Below are 13,542 nucleotides of genomic sequence, written 5' to 3'. Positions count from 1 at the left end.
AGGACAGAAAATTAATAAGCATCAAATCTAATGAACCACTGACTATAACTGATAAATCGTGCAACCATATTGAAAGAAAGAGTAGGAAACAGGAATGAAAGGAGAGGTAAAGGGGAAGGAATGAGCTACTTTCCATGACTAGATCCTAGAGCTTCTGTACAGCACACAGCATGGGCAGCCTTCATTCCAGTCACAAAGCCTACAGGTTCCCAGCTGCCCAGGCAGGCTTTCCTGGGCAGTGCTGTTCAACGGCATTATTGTTGAAGGCAAGTCAGTTTCTGGGTGGGCAACTGGGAACCTGTTGGCTCAGTATTCTCCAACTTTAATGTGCATAAAAAGTTCTTCCCATGTAACACACAAAACATCTCCTACACTCCCTTTTATGATTGATCCAAAGGATTTTTTATGGGTGCTTTGACATAACCTCCAGTGACTACTATATGTACATACATATGTATATATATTTCTTTTAAAATGTATATTTTATATACATACATGTAAATGTACATATATGTTCCTTAAATATATATTTTGTATATCATATATATTTTAAACATAATATATATGTATATATTTCTGAAAATGTGTATTTTATATACATACATATAAAATGTACATATATATTCCCAAATACATATTATATAATATATATTTATTTACATGTTTACATATGTATGTGTATATATATTTAATGTATGTTATATACATACATATATTGCTTATATATTCCTAAAATATATTTTATATATTAAATATATTATAATATGCATAATATATATCTATATACATATAATATACATATATCCTTTTAAATGTATATACATACACATATATTATACGTGTGTGTGTATGTATATGTATGTGTGTATTCCTTAAAAAAGGACTGTCTGGATACATACCAGACAAGTGGTAGAAGGGTAGGTTAATTTATTATCCTCTTGTGCTTTTCTATAATTAATCTGCAATCAGGAGAAAATATTACTATTTTAATAAGATAGCAGACAAGGCCTTTTTTCTTTTCCTTTCCTGTATACCTGACAACATTACAAGGAAATTAGGCAAACCAATTCCTTTTTTACCTAGCATTTCCCAAGTTAATGGTCCAGAACCACTCTACCTAAAATGTGGTCCTTCAACTGCAGCATGTGTTAACACCTGTCTCTTCTAAGAGGCCTACTCAGAATTGCTTGTCCGTACATTAGATAACCTCAAACTATTTTGCTTCTGGAATTCCTGCACTTTTTATTTTTCTGTGTCTGCTGCCTCTGAGCCTGTTTTCAGACAGCCAACCATCCACTTCCTTTTCTAGGGTGCTGTTTTTGCTTTTCAGTGAGAAACTAGATAATTAGATATGTCATCACTGTTCCAAACTTAGAGGTGCCAATCGATCGAGTCTCATGTCACACCTATGGCCCTCACGCTCTTATGTGCTTTTATTTTAACGCATGAACTCTGGGACATATACTTTGGCTTCACAAAGGCCTTCTCTGTCCTCCACATTCTCTAAAAGCTGAGTGTGCTGAGGGTGAACTGTGTGCCCAGCACTGCCTAGTGTTCTGCAAGTACTAACCCCTTAAATCCTTGCAAAAGCCCTAGGGGGTAAGTAAAAGAACCCCCATTTTACAGCTAGTGGAGGTGAATCCAGGGTATAAACCCAGGCATGCTTCTTGTCACAGATATGTTGTCAGATACTTGGCCTCAGGGTAAGTGAGGTACTTTTAAAGAAAATAATCTGCCCAAATTCTCTTATCGCTGTGCAAATAATAATCTTGTATATTCACTAGGTCTCAATTTTCATAAAATCCTAGCTATTTAAAAGACCTTCAAAGCTATCTTAATCAAAGGGTCAAAGCCTTTTTTTAATAATAGATTATTTCCACCTTTCACAGTATAAAAAATAATCCCTGCCTTCACAAAGGAAGAGACCCAATGAGTTTACAATTTTGTTCTCCATTCCCAAACTCAAGGCCTTCTTAACATATGAATATATGTTGAATTACAATCAATATAGTGGTTTAAAACATGTGTTTTGAAGACTGGCAGCCCTCGTTTGAGTCCCAGCTCTGCAATTTATGAGCTATGTGGCTCTAGGCAAAGCCCTCAACCTCTCTGGGCCTCGGCTTTTTCACTGGCCAGATAGTGGTAACCGTACCCACACCACTGGGTCTTTGTAAGGATGAAATAAAATAACACATGTGAAGTACTTAAGCACAGTACATGCCACTTAGTAAATGCTAAATAGATGTTCTTTCCTTTTTTTTTTCTTGGCTGCACGGCAGTCAGAACCCATGCCCCCTGAATTGGAAGTGCGGAGTCTTAACCACTGGACCACCAGGGAAGTCCCTAGATGTTCTTGACACTTTTAAAGTTTCATGCCAGTTCAGCAGTCAGCCAGATGCTCATCTTCACAAAACAGGCCTTGTATGCAAATCAACAGATCATTACAAAAAGCCCTTCAGTTACAAACCCCTTCATTACCTGTTAGGGGACAAAATGGCAGAATGCTACTAATTACTCTTCTAAAATCAGTAAGTACTTAACTAGAAGATTTTTTTTTAAGCTAATTTTATTTTTTAATATTTTTTAACATCTTTATTGGAGTATAATTGCTTTACAATGGTGTGTTAGTTTCTGCTTTATAACAAAGTGAATCAGTTGTACGTATACATATGTTCCCATATCTCTTCCCTCTTGCGTCTCCCTCCCTCCCACCCTCCCTATCCCACGCCTCTAGGTGACAAACCACCGAGCTGATCTTCCCGTGCTATGCAGCTGTTAAGCTAATTTTAGCCTCAAAAGATAACTCTTTCTTTGAGGCAAAAATGAGATATTAGGCCTATTGTTCTTGATAACCTAGTTTTCCAAAAAATGTATGCAAATTCTAACTTTCAAAAACCCTACCATTCCATTTTTTGACTCTACAGTGTCCTATCGCCATCATCCGACATTAGATAGCAGACACCTGTTGTGAGGGCTTGGCACTCAGCCTCTCAACTGTAAAATGAGGTAATAGCATCTAAGTCACGGGGTTTTGTGGGGATTAAATGAGATAGTGAGTGTAAGGTGCTTCATGTAATGGTTTTAAACAATACACAGGAAGCACTTGCTGGATGTAGCTAATATTCATTAATTTTGTAAATCTCTCCTTATAAATTGAACAGCAGAGACCAACTGTTTGCATCTGGTAGTCTATGCAGTTGTGGAAAGCACAGATCCTGAACTGGGTGATGATTATGAAGAATTATGGATATCACTGTTAAGCTATTTCTTAGTAACAAACCCACACTCCTTCTGGATTAAAATATCACAGGGATTCCAGCAAGAAGGCCAATCACATTACAACTCTGAAATGGCATTTGGAGCCTTTGCATTTCCCTAACAGACAGTTTTAGTCACTAATCTCCAAATTTTGAAGTGGTAATTATTTGATATTTGTTAGGTTCTGTGCTAGGATCAATGAGTCCAAAGAAGTATGAGACATTCCTTCCTGTACAAAGCACAGCATGTAAGGCAGGGTTCTCATCCTGGCTGCAAATAAAAATCAGCTGGGGTGATTTAGGAACAGATGATCCCAGGCTTTCCTCAGGCCAATTAAAACTGAAAGCCTCTGGGATGGGGCCTGGGCATCTGTAATGTTTTCTTTTGTTTTAAAGTTTCCCAGATGGTTCTAATACACAGTGAAGACTGAGAACCACATGTGTAAGGAGAAACAGGAGAAGCAGACAAGAAAATTCTGGAAAAAAAGATCAGGCCATTTTATCCCATTCTATAGACTGTCTTTTCACTGTTGTTTTCTTTGCTGTACAGAGCTTTCCAAGTTTGGTGTAGTCCCACTTGTCCATTTTTGCTTTTGTTGTCTGTGCTTTTAGTGTCATATCCAAAAAACCATTGCCAAATCCAATGTCATAAAGCTCTTCCTCTATGTTTTCTTCTAGGAGGTTTAAATTAGGACTTCACATTTAAGTTGTTAATCCATTTTAAGTTAATTTTGATATATGGTGTAAGGTGAGGGTCCAACCTTATTCTTTTGCATGTGGATATCTAGTTTTCCCAACACAATTTGTAAAAAAAAAAGACTGTCCTTTCTCTACTGTGTAGCCTTGGCACTCCTGTTGAAGATCACTTGACTATACACTCGAGGGTTTATTACTAAGGCCCTCTTTTTCAACATACATAAAGCAAAACTGTGTTCTTCCTGTATATATTATTTTGTAACCTGCTTCTGTCATTTAAAATAGATAACTGATGATGACTTTCCCTTGTAATTTTAATTCTTTTTTATCATTTTAAAGGCTTTTGCCCTGATTGTGAATGTAACACATGCTCAATGCAAATAAGAAAGGTAAAGAAAAAAAGTGTAAATAACCAGTAATCCCACAAACTTAAGCACTGCTAACAGTTTGGCGCATTAATCCAGAACATTTTCTTTTCTGAAAATGAAAATGTTTTTCCAGATTGTAATCTGATATTTACTGATATCCTACTATTTTCCATTCACTACACTTTTGGTACATGGCCTAGAACTACAAATAAAGCAGCATCTAGACAAATGCCTCACACATAGAAGGCATTCAAATACTTGTTGAATGAGTGAACGAATGAAGAGATGTGTGACCTCAATTAATTTAGAGTTAGTCCAGTTAAGAAGCAAACAAGTACAAAAATCACTACAGGACAGAATGATAAATGTTACAACAGAGCTGTGATGGGAGCACCAAAGCACAGAATAACACTCAAAATGTTAGGTCACTTCCTCCAAAAGAGATGGTGCCTACTTTGAGTCTTAAAGGAGGACTACAAGGGCTTCCCTGGTGGTGCAGTGGTTGAGAGTCCGCCTGCTGATGCAGGGGACACGGGTTCGTGCCCCAGTCCAGGAAGATCCCACGTGCCACGGAGTGGCTGGGCCCGTGAGCCATGGCCGCTGAGCCTGCGTGTCCGGAGCCTGTGCTCCGCAACGGGAGAGGCCACAGCAGTGAGAGGCCCACGTAGTGCAAAATAAAAACAAAAAAAAAGGAGGACCACAAGAAGACGAGCAGGTAAAGAAGCAAAGGAAGAGCAATCAGGAGGAGCAATGTGTCGCCAAAACCAAATCAACAAACAAAAAGGAAGGAATAAGACAACAGCATGTTCAGGGAATGGCAGAGTTCATCTGCAAGGGAAGGTACAGTGCGAGTGTGGATTTGTGCATCTCCGTGTGTGCACATATGTGTGTGCATGTGTGAACATGTCTGGTGGACTGGAGAAGTGTGTGGCGGAACAGCAGCTCAGGAAGCTGATAAGGCATAAGGAAGGCCAAACATAGAGGGCTTTGAATGTACCCTCAAGAGTTTCAACTTCATTGTGAAAACGATGGGAGTGATTGAGGGATTCAAGCACGAAAGTTATATATTCAATGTGGTACACAGTCCTCTGGCTATTCTTTGGGTGGGCGACAAGACTGGAAGCTGTAAGGGGTTCTATTGCAGGATTCTAAGTCAAAGGTGATGCGGGTCTAACTCAAGCCAGCACGGGGTGTGGAGAGGGTAGAAGAGGAGAGAGGTCAGTTATCAGTTATTAAGGAGGAAGAGCCATTAGGGTGTGGTGAGTCACTGGGTGTGGTTACCCGGAGGAGAAAGAGTCCAGACAACTCCCAGGTTTCTGAAAAGCAGGATCACAAAAGTAAAAGCAGTTGAAAAAGAAAAAATGTTGAGTTCCACTGGGGACATGTGGAGTGAGAGGTACCTGTGAAGCATTGAAGGGGAGGGCTCCAGAAAGGGTGGCTTAGAGAAAAGAGATGAGGCCAAGGACAGAGCGCAGAGAACGTGAGCACAAAACGGGACAATGAGGACGATGCGTCGGGAAGAGACTGGGAAGGGAAGTGGCCAGAGAGATGATAATAAGGAAAGGAAGGAGACGGCTTACCACAATAAGAGCCAAGGTTTTAAAAACCAACTAAAAATTGAAAAACGGAGTTTTAAGAAGAAAAAAATGATCAAAAATGTGACAGAGGAAGATATTTCAAAAAATAAAGGAGAAAGTAAAAGGCTAGTAAAAGGAGTAAAAAGTAGAAACTCTCAAAACATAAGAAGACAAATCCCTGAATCACTTCAGATCTAGCTGTCTTCTATCATACTGCTCTGTCCTATCGTGTACCAATACCAAACACAGCATCTATAATTTCTCCACCTATATCACATGGCAATTCTTGTAAATTTCTTTTCTTTTCTTTTCTTTTCTTTTTTTTTTTTTTTTTGTGGTACGCGGGCCTCTCGCTGTTGTGGTCTCTCCCCTTGCGGAGCACAGGCTCCGGACGTGCAGGCTCAGCGGCCATGGCTCACGGGCCCAGCCGCTCCCGGCATGTGGGATCTTCCCAGACCGGGGCATGAACCCACGTCCCCTGCATCAGCAGGCGGACTCTCAGCCACTGCGCCACCAGGGAAGCCCTCCTGTAAATTTTATAGAAGGTGTGATGGTATCCCAGATCCAGATTCTGGCACCACAGTCCTTGTGATGGTTGACTTCTTTGGGGGGCAGAATCCAACCCAGACCTCAGTTACTGCAGCCTTTTGTTATTCTGTAAGGGTCGGGGGCACGGGGGGAGAGAAATAGGGAAGAAAAGAAAGGAAGGAAAGAAAGGGAAGGAAGGAAGAAAAAGAGAGAGAGAAAGGAAGGAAGGAAGGGAGAAAGAGAAAAAGGAAAAAAGAAAGAGGAGGGAGGGAGGAAGGAAAGAAAGAAAGAGGAGAGAAAGAGAGAAAGAAACAAAAGAAGGGTGAAGAGAAATTCAGAAAGTGAGAAAATGCTCTCGAAGCTCTACCAGAGACCTCACATGAGGTCACACATTTCTGTATACAAACTAAATGGTATTTTCATAGCTCTCCAGAGCCTCCAGCTGAGCTGCTTGCCTGGTTCCCCACTTTAATGCTAGCCAGTGGGACCAAGCAGTCAGACACAGCTTCTCATTATGTCAGAGTACAGGGAGGGTGGCCAAGCTTCACATCGTCATATGCTGCAGATGCAATCCCCCTGGGCTCAGACAAAAACTATGACTTTGGAAAAGCCACAAGCCCATGCACTCTGCCAGCATTACACACATGAGTGTTCCTCACAGAAAAATAAAATCAGCAGCAACACTGAGCAACCTCTGAGGGCCCAGGGTGTGGGTGGCAGCCTTCCCCTGGAAGGGACAGAAATGGGAAGAAGACACATAGGATGAAGCACCCTCAATTATTAGTGTACACTCTGCCCTATTTTTAGCAAGGCTTAATAAACGGAATGATATTTTAACCTGGTAACGAAGACTGGGACCCAGCATCCAAGGTAACTATTAAACAAGAATAGAAATGCTCGGTGTTAACCCCTTATCTATGTGATTTCAAATATAAGTTCAGAGAAATTACGCAGCTTCACCTCTACTCATTTCCTCACTAGAAAAGCAGGGCTAATATTAAATCCTCAAACAGAGGATTTAAATTAACTGCTATTATTGCCAAAGTGGTGCCATGAAAGATGGGTAAGTACCATTACATCACCGATCTCTGGTAATAACGCTCAGGCTAGCTCATGAAGAAAGGTCCCCTGTTTATTCCTGGAAATTTTTAATGCTATCCAGATTTTGCTTATTAATGTTCCAATATGCTGAGGGTGAGACCTTAGCCCTGAAGTAGAACTGCATGCCACTCTCCAGGGAAATAAATTGGCCTATTCCATCATAGCACCTGCAAAAGGGGTCTCCAGGTAACTGCCTTAAATTACAATCCCACGCCAAGTCAAATGTCACAGAATTTGACTCTGACACAGATGTCTTCTTTTAAGACAGGGGCCAAATACTGGATGAATTTAATCATCTCAAAACTGTACTATAACCATAAATGTATGGCTTAAATATTTTGATATTGTTACAAGGTAAAATTTTCACATACTACTACAAATCTATTATATCAGTGCATTTACCAGGTAGTATTCCCAAGGGTACAATATCAATGACATCTATCCAAAATGCACCAGCTTTAACAGAAGTCCTTGGGTCTTTCAGGACACTCATACTGTTATACTAGCTGCCTAGAAAAATGTGAACAAGCCTTAGTTTTAGTTTTAGTTTTTTTAAAAAAGGTATAGTCCTAGAACTACAAATTAACAAATGGGATCGTTTCAAACACCATGATGTTTGTGAAACCCCATTTACTATATTTTTGGTTTTAAACCGGGAAAGTGCACGTACACATTCTATGATTGGGAAATATTCAGTAAGACTACTGTTACCACACTGAGCAACAGAGGTACCTGCATGAAAGTTAAGTTTGCTCATATTCTCCAAGGGATCTCCTACTACCCCATTTCTCAAGGGCATATTATAAGGAACAGGATCAAATGCTTTCTTACATTCAAAACAACAAAATACCCAATTTCACTCTTAGAATAAACACCAGGAAGAGTTAAGGCATGTCAGATCATAATCCTGACAAGTATTTCCACCAACATGTAAAGAGCTCTTTTAAAGAAGATCAAGAATAGAAAAAAAGTCTCAAAGCATAGACACAAAACAGTGATTGTATTTCTTCTTTATAATTCTGAATTGATGGACTGAATGACAATGAGCTGTATTCCCTTTACATTAAACAGGGGAAATTATTAAAATGATATTATAGAAGAATATGTAATGGCATGGGGAAATGTTCATCCCACTATACACTGTTAAAATAATAAAAAGCACATTTCAAAACAACATATATTATACATTAAGATCCTAAGTTTATCGCAAAGAATACACACACATACACACACCACATAAAACACACCTGCAACCATATAAACTGAGGCGGGGAAAGGAGTAAAGTTAACTTCTCCAAAATGTTATCCCTAAATGACTGGGCTGCTAATGAATTTTTCTCTCTTTACTTTTCAGGATTTTCCTATTTTTCTACAATGACCATGACATTTAAAATAAAAATAGCATCTAACCTCTTCTGGAAGTGGTGGAAATTAAATGAGACTGTTCTTGGGTATAGCACAAAACTCAGTGACTACATATAGTTAAGCGTTCAATAAATATTATTTTAAAAGTTCAGTGCATAAAAATGCATTCATACAAAAGTTTATTAAAAAGCAAAGGGTAAGATATTACCTACACAGATTACATTGTATTAAAAACTATATATTGACTAAAATAAATTTAAGAAATTTTTGACTAATACAAATAAAGTTCGTATCTTTTATTCTTGTAATCTTATTTAAGTTTCTTTTCCTTAAAGTGTACTTATACAGGGAGATGTTTTCAAGAAACATGGAATTTACAGAGACAGTGAGTCCCTGGTATTGTTTTGCTTTGTTAATCAGAATATAGTATAATATAAATTAGTAGGCTCATAGAAGGGTACACTGAACATACTTTTCAAAATGGTGCTTTGTTTTTATGCTTTGCTAGAGGCTGTGAGAAGGTTTTTCAAGGGCTCAAAGAGGGAAATAGAACCACCCTATCATACACAAAGCTATCATTTTCCATAACAAAACACTGCTTTTCTTCTATAGTCCTCAAAGCTATTTATTCTCAAAGACACTGTTATAATTCAGTGGTGTTGGAGGGATACAGCTAAATTCAATAGGGACTAATGAGTGACCAGGAGAGAGGTCAAAAGAATACACTTCATGGAATCACAAGGTAATAAAAGAATCAGCATCCTCAATCCATATCCTTTCTTTCAAACCATTAAACTAAAACATTCCAAAAGGAAACAGCCTTGGGATGTGAAGGAGGAGACCACAAGGACAGCGTCAAAGGCTAACTCCTCACACACTCAAGTTTGCCACTGCCATTTCAGCAATCCAGGAGGGCCCATCCACTTGGCCCCCAGCCTTGGGAAGTGGGTCTTGTTAACTAGGAAATAACCCAAAGAAACACTGGCGAGATGGCACAGCAAAAGGTAAAGAATAGAGATGCACTGTCCCTTACTTTCTTCTATTCACTGGATGATACTTTAAGCCCCATTATTATAACTGAGGCTCATCTGCAGAGAAGACCACAAAAAGGGAAGAGGTAGGCAGTCCAGGGGAATGAGGTAGCTGAAAGTCAGGAGAGCCAAAGGACTTACGTGGTAAGGGCAAGGACACATTTCACAGCCAAGGCTGACTCTACACGGGAGCTCTTTCTCCCATACCGTCCACTCCACTCTCCACTACAACCACGGCAGATCAAGAGGAGTTATTGGCAGCCCTACTTTCCCACACTCAGCCCACTGAGGGAGATGCCCGGGGAAAAAAAAAACAAAACAGGTGGATGATGGTGGTCGAAAGGTACAAACTTCCAGCTATAAGATAAATAAGTACCAGGGATGTAATGTCCAACATGATTAATGTAATTAACACTACTGTTAATTACACTGCTGTATGTTATACATGGAAGTTGTTAAGAGAATAAATCCTGAGTTCTCATCACAAGGAAAAAATATTTTTTTCTTTTTCTTTTATTTTGTATCTATATGAGATGATGGATGTTCACTAAACTTATTGAACTTATTGTGATAATCATTTCATGATGGATGGACATCAAACCATTATGCTATACATCTTAAACTTATACAGTGCTACAATATCTATTATATCTCAATAAAACTGGAAGAAAAAAAGACAAACATACACACAAAAGACAGAGGTGCCCAATTGCCTGGGACATCCCATTCACTCTCTGGGCTAAGCACTCCTTGGAAAGGATTTGATTTAACTACTCTTGATAAGCACTAAAAAAACTACAGCCAGGGGCTTCCCTGGTGGCGCAGTGGTTGAGAGTCCGCCTGCCGATGCAGGGGACACGGGTTTGTGCCCCGGTCCGGGAGGATCCCACATGCCGCGGAGCGGCTGGGCCCGTGAGCCATGGCCGCTGAGCCTGTGCGTCTGGAGCCTGTGCTCCGCAACAGGGGAGGCCACAACGGTGAGAGGCCCGCGTACCGCAAAAAAACAAACAAACAAAAAAAACTACAGCCAAAACCAAATAAAACAAACAAAAAAATTAAACAGTGGTTGTTCAAAGACTGGAGGATGGGGACACCCCTCTTTCCCTATATTTGCTCTTCCCTTCCTATTTCACACTCCCCCATCTGTTGCCCAGCAATGACAGGTGATATACTTGCCCACAAACTAAATTTATTCACAAATCTCCTCTCATTCAACACAGAGAATGCCTTCAAAGCACTTGAAAAAGATTTATTCCAACAAGAACCTTCAGATGCTGCTGGCAGGAATGAGAAATGGTGCACCTACTTTGACAAACAGACATTTTCTTAAAAATTTAAACATGCATTTACATACAACTCAGCAATTGTACCCCTAGCTGTCTACCCAACAGAAATTAAAATATATGTCCACATAAAAGCTTGTACATGAATGTTCACAGCAGCATTATTCATTGTAGCCAAAAAGTGGAAAACAACTCAAATGTCCACCAACTGGTGAATGACTAAACAATATGATATTGCTGATTACAATTCAGCAATATAAGGAAATAAAGTATGGATTCATGCTGCAACATGACTGAACCTCAAAAATATGCCAAGGGAAAAAAGCCAAAACCAAAGCAACACATACTGTATGATTCCATTTAAATGAAATAGAAAACGCAAATCTAGAAATACAGAAAGTAGATTAGTCATTGCCTGGGGCTGAAGGTCAGGAAAAGGATTAACTATAAACGGGCATGAAGAATTTTATGGTGATGGAAATACTCTAAAACTGGATGTGGTGATGCCTGTAAAACTCTGTAAATTAACTCAAAACTGTTGAATTATACAGATAAAATGATTGAGTTTTATGATAAACTACACCTCAACAAAGTTGTAAGAAAAAGAAGTGCATAGACTACCAAAAAAAGAAGGTTTATTCCACTTCTACTGCACTCCAAGTCTAGCTAAGTGCTGTGACATAGCCCCTATACTTAATGAATTTAAAATACAATGGAATGTTAACATTTAAAATAAAAAGCAGAGAAGCTTTAGGGAATTTCCTGGACGTCCAGTGGTTAAGATTCGGCGCGTTCACTACTGGGGGCCTGGGTTCTATCCCTGGCTGGGGAACTAATATACCACAAGTCGTGCCACACGGCCAAAAAAGAAAAAAAGACAAGCTTTAGCCTTCTGACTGACTTGTTTATTAACCAAGAACTCTGTGTCTATAATGCAAGAAAACGAACCACAATCAATCAAAACTAGTTTTCAAGATGTTATCAGATAGTTGATGTAACTGAAAATAGTAAATCATCTAAATATCATTTGCAAATGGTCTCAATACCAAACTCTTTAGTATTTAAACTGTCCATATATTGGTATAATAATTAAAACAAACTTATTACCCCAAGTGTACAACTGGCTTCTAAGGTAAAGATAATAATTACAAGGAATAAATGCACTATGATTCCAGATTAGTTCTAAGATTTCACTTAAAGTTAATGTTATACTAACAGATCTGAGAGACAATTTCATGAATTTTTTTCAAATAGATGGGTTAAGTCTCTGAATCTGGGTGGAAATTTTAACTTTCAAGCCTAAAATAAAATCCTGATTTAAAAATAATATACACTACCATTTAATGCTTAAAATAAAAACATACAATCTCTTAAGGAAAGCTAACATAGTCAAAAATGTTGCAAAGTAAATAGAGAAAAACAAATGCTTATGCTTGAGAGTAACAATCAGTACAAAATGTGCAGATTAGCACAGAATGTTACAGAAACAACAGGTACACACTGGTCAGAAAGCCAGTGTCCCTTTGTTACCTGACAGACATCATATAGGCTGGCATCTTCCCAAACTACCTGTTTGCATGATGCCAGGCCACTAGACAGAATTATGGCAACTTTCCTACCCCACACTAAAAAGCTCCAGTGTAAGTAAGTTACTCCCACAAACCAGTGGGTACGATGTCTAGTGCCACAGCCAAATCTGCAAGCAGTTTACAGAAGACAGAATAGAAAATAAAATTACATAGTCCATAAGGTGTCAAGCCTGTTAAAGACTAGATTATCAAACTGAAATTATTAAACTCTCCAGCAAATTCATGCTCAGTCAGAAGACAAAGGATTGAGGGTAAAGGGTTGGGGGTGAGGGCACGGGGGGAACTCAGATAAAATACATTTTTCTTGCTGAGGTGCTAATTCAAGGGTGCCACTATTACTACCAAAGTATTCTCTTTCCTGAAATTTGAAAGAAAATTGGGTGGAAAAATACATTCAAAAGTGATTAACATCAGTATCAGCAATTAAAGTGTTGCATACCTTTTATGTCCGCATCATCCTTCATCTTGCATTGCTTACTTTTGAAGCTGCCAAAGAAACTGCCCTTCCTGAAGAAAAATTTCAGTTAAAAAACTCAACAGAGGGCTTCCCTGGTGGCGCAGTGGTTGAGAGTCCGCCTGCCAATGCAGGGGACACGGGTCCGTGCCCCAGTCCGGGAGGATCCCACATGCCGCGCAGCGGCTGGGCCCGTGGGCCATGGCCGCTGAGCCTACGCGTCCGGAGCCTGTGCTCCGCAACGGGAGAGGCCACAGCAGTGAAAGGTCCGCGTACCACAAAAAAAAAAAAAA

Source organism: Neophocaena asiaeorientalis, unplaced genomic scaffold (assembly GCF_003031525.2).
Source record: "Neophocaena asiaeorientalis asiaeorientalis breed wild unplaced genomic scaffold, Neophocaena_asiaeorientalis_V1.1 scaffold24, whole genome shotgun sequence".
In the NCBI taxonomy this organism is placed as follows: Eukaryota; Metazoa; Chordata; class Mammalia; order Artiodactyla; family Phocoenidae; genus Neophocaena; species Neophocaena asiaeorientalis.
The sequence above is the reverse complement of the archived record's forward strand: the minus strand, read 5'-3'. Positions refer to the sequence as shown.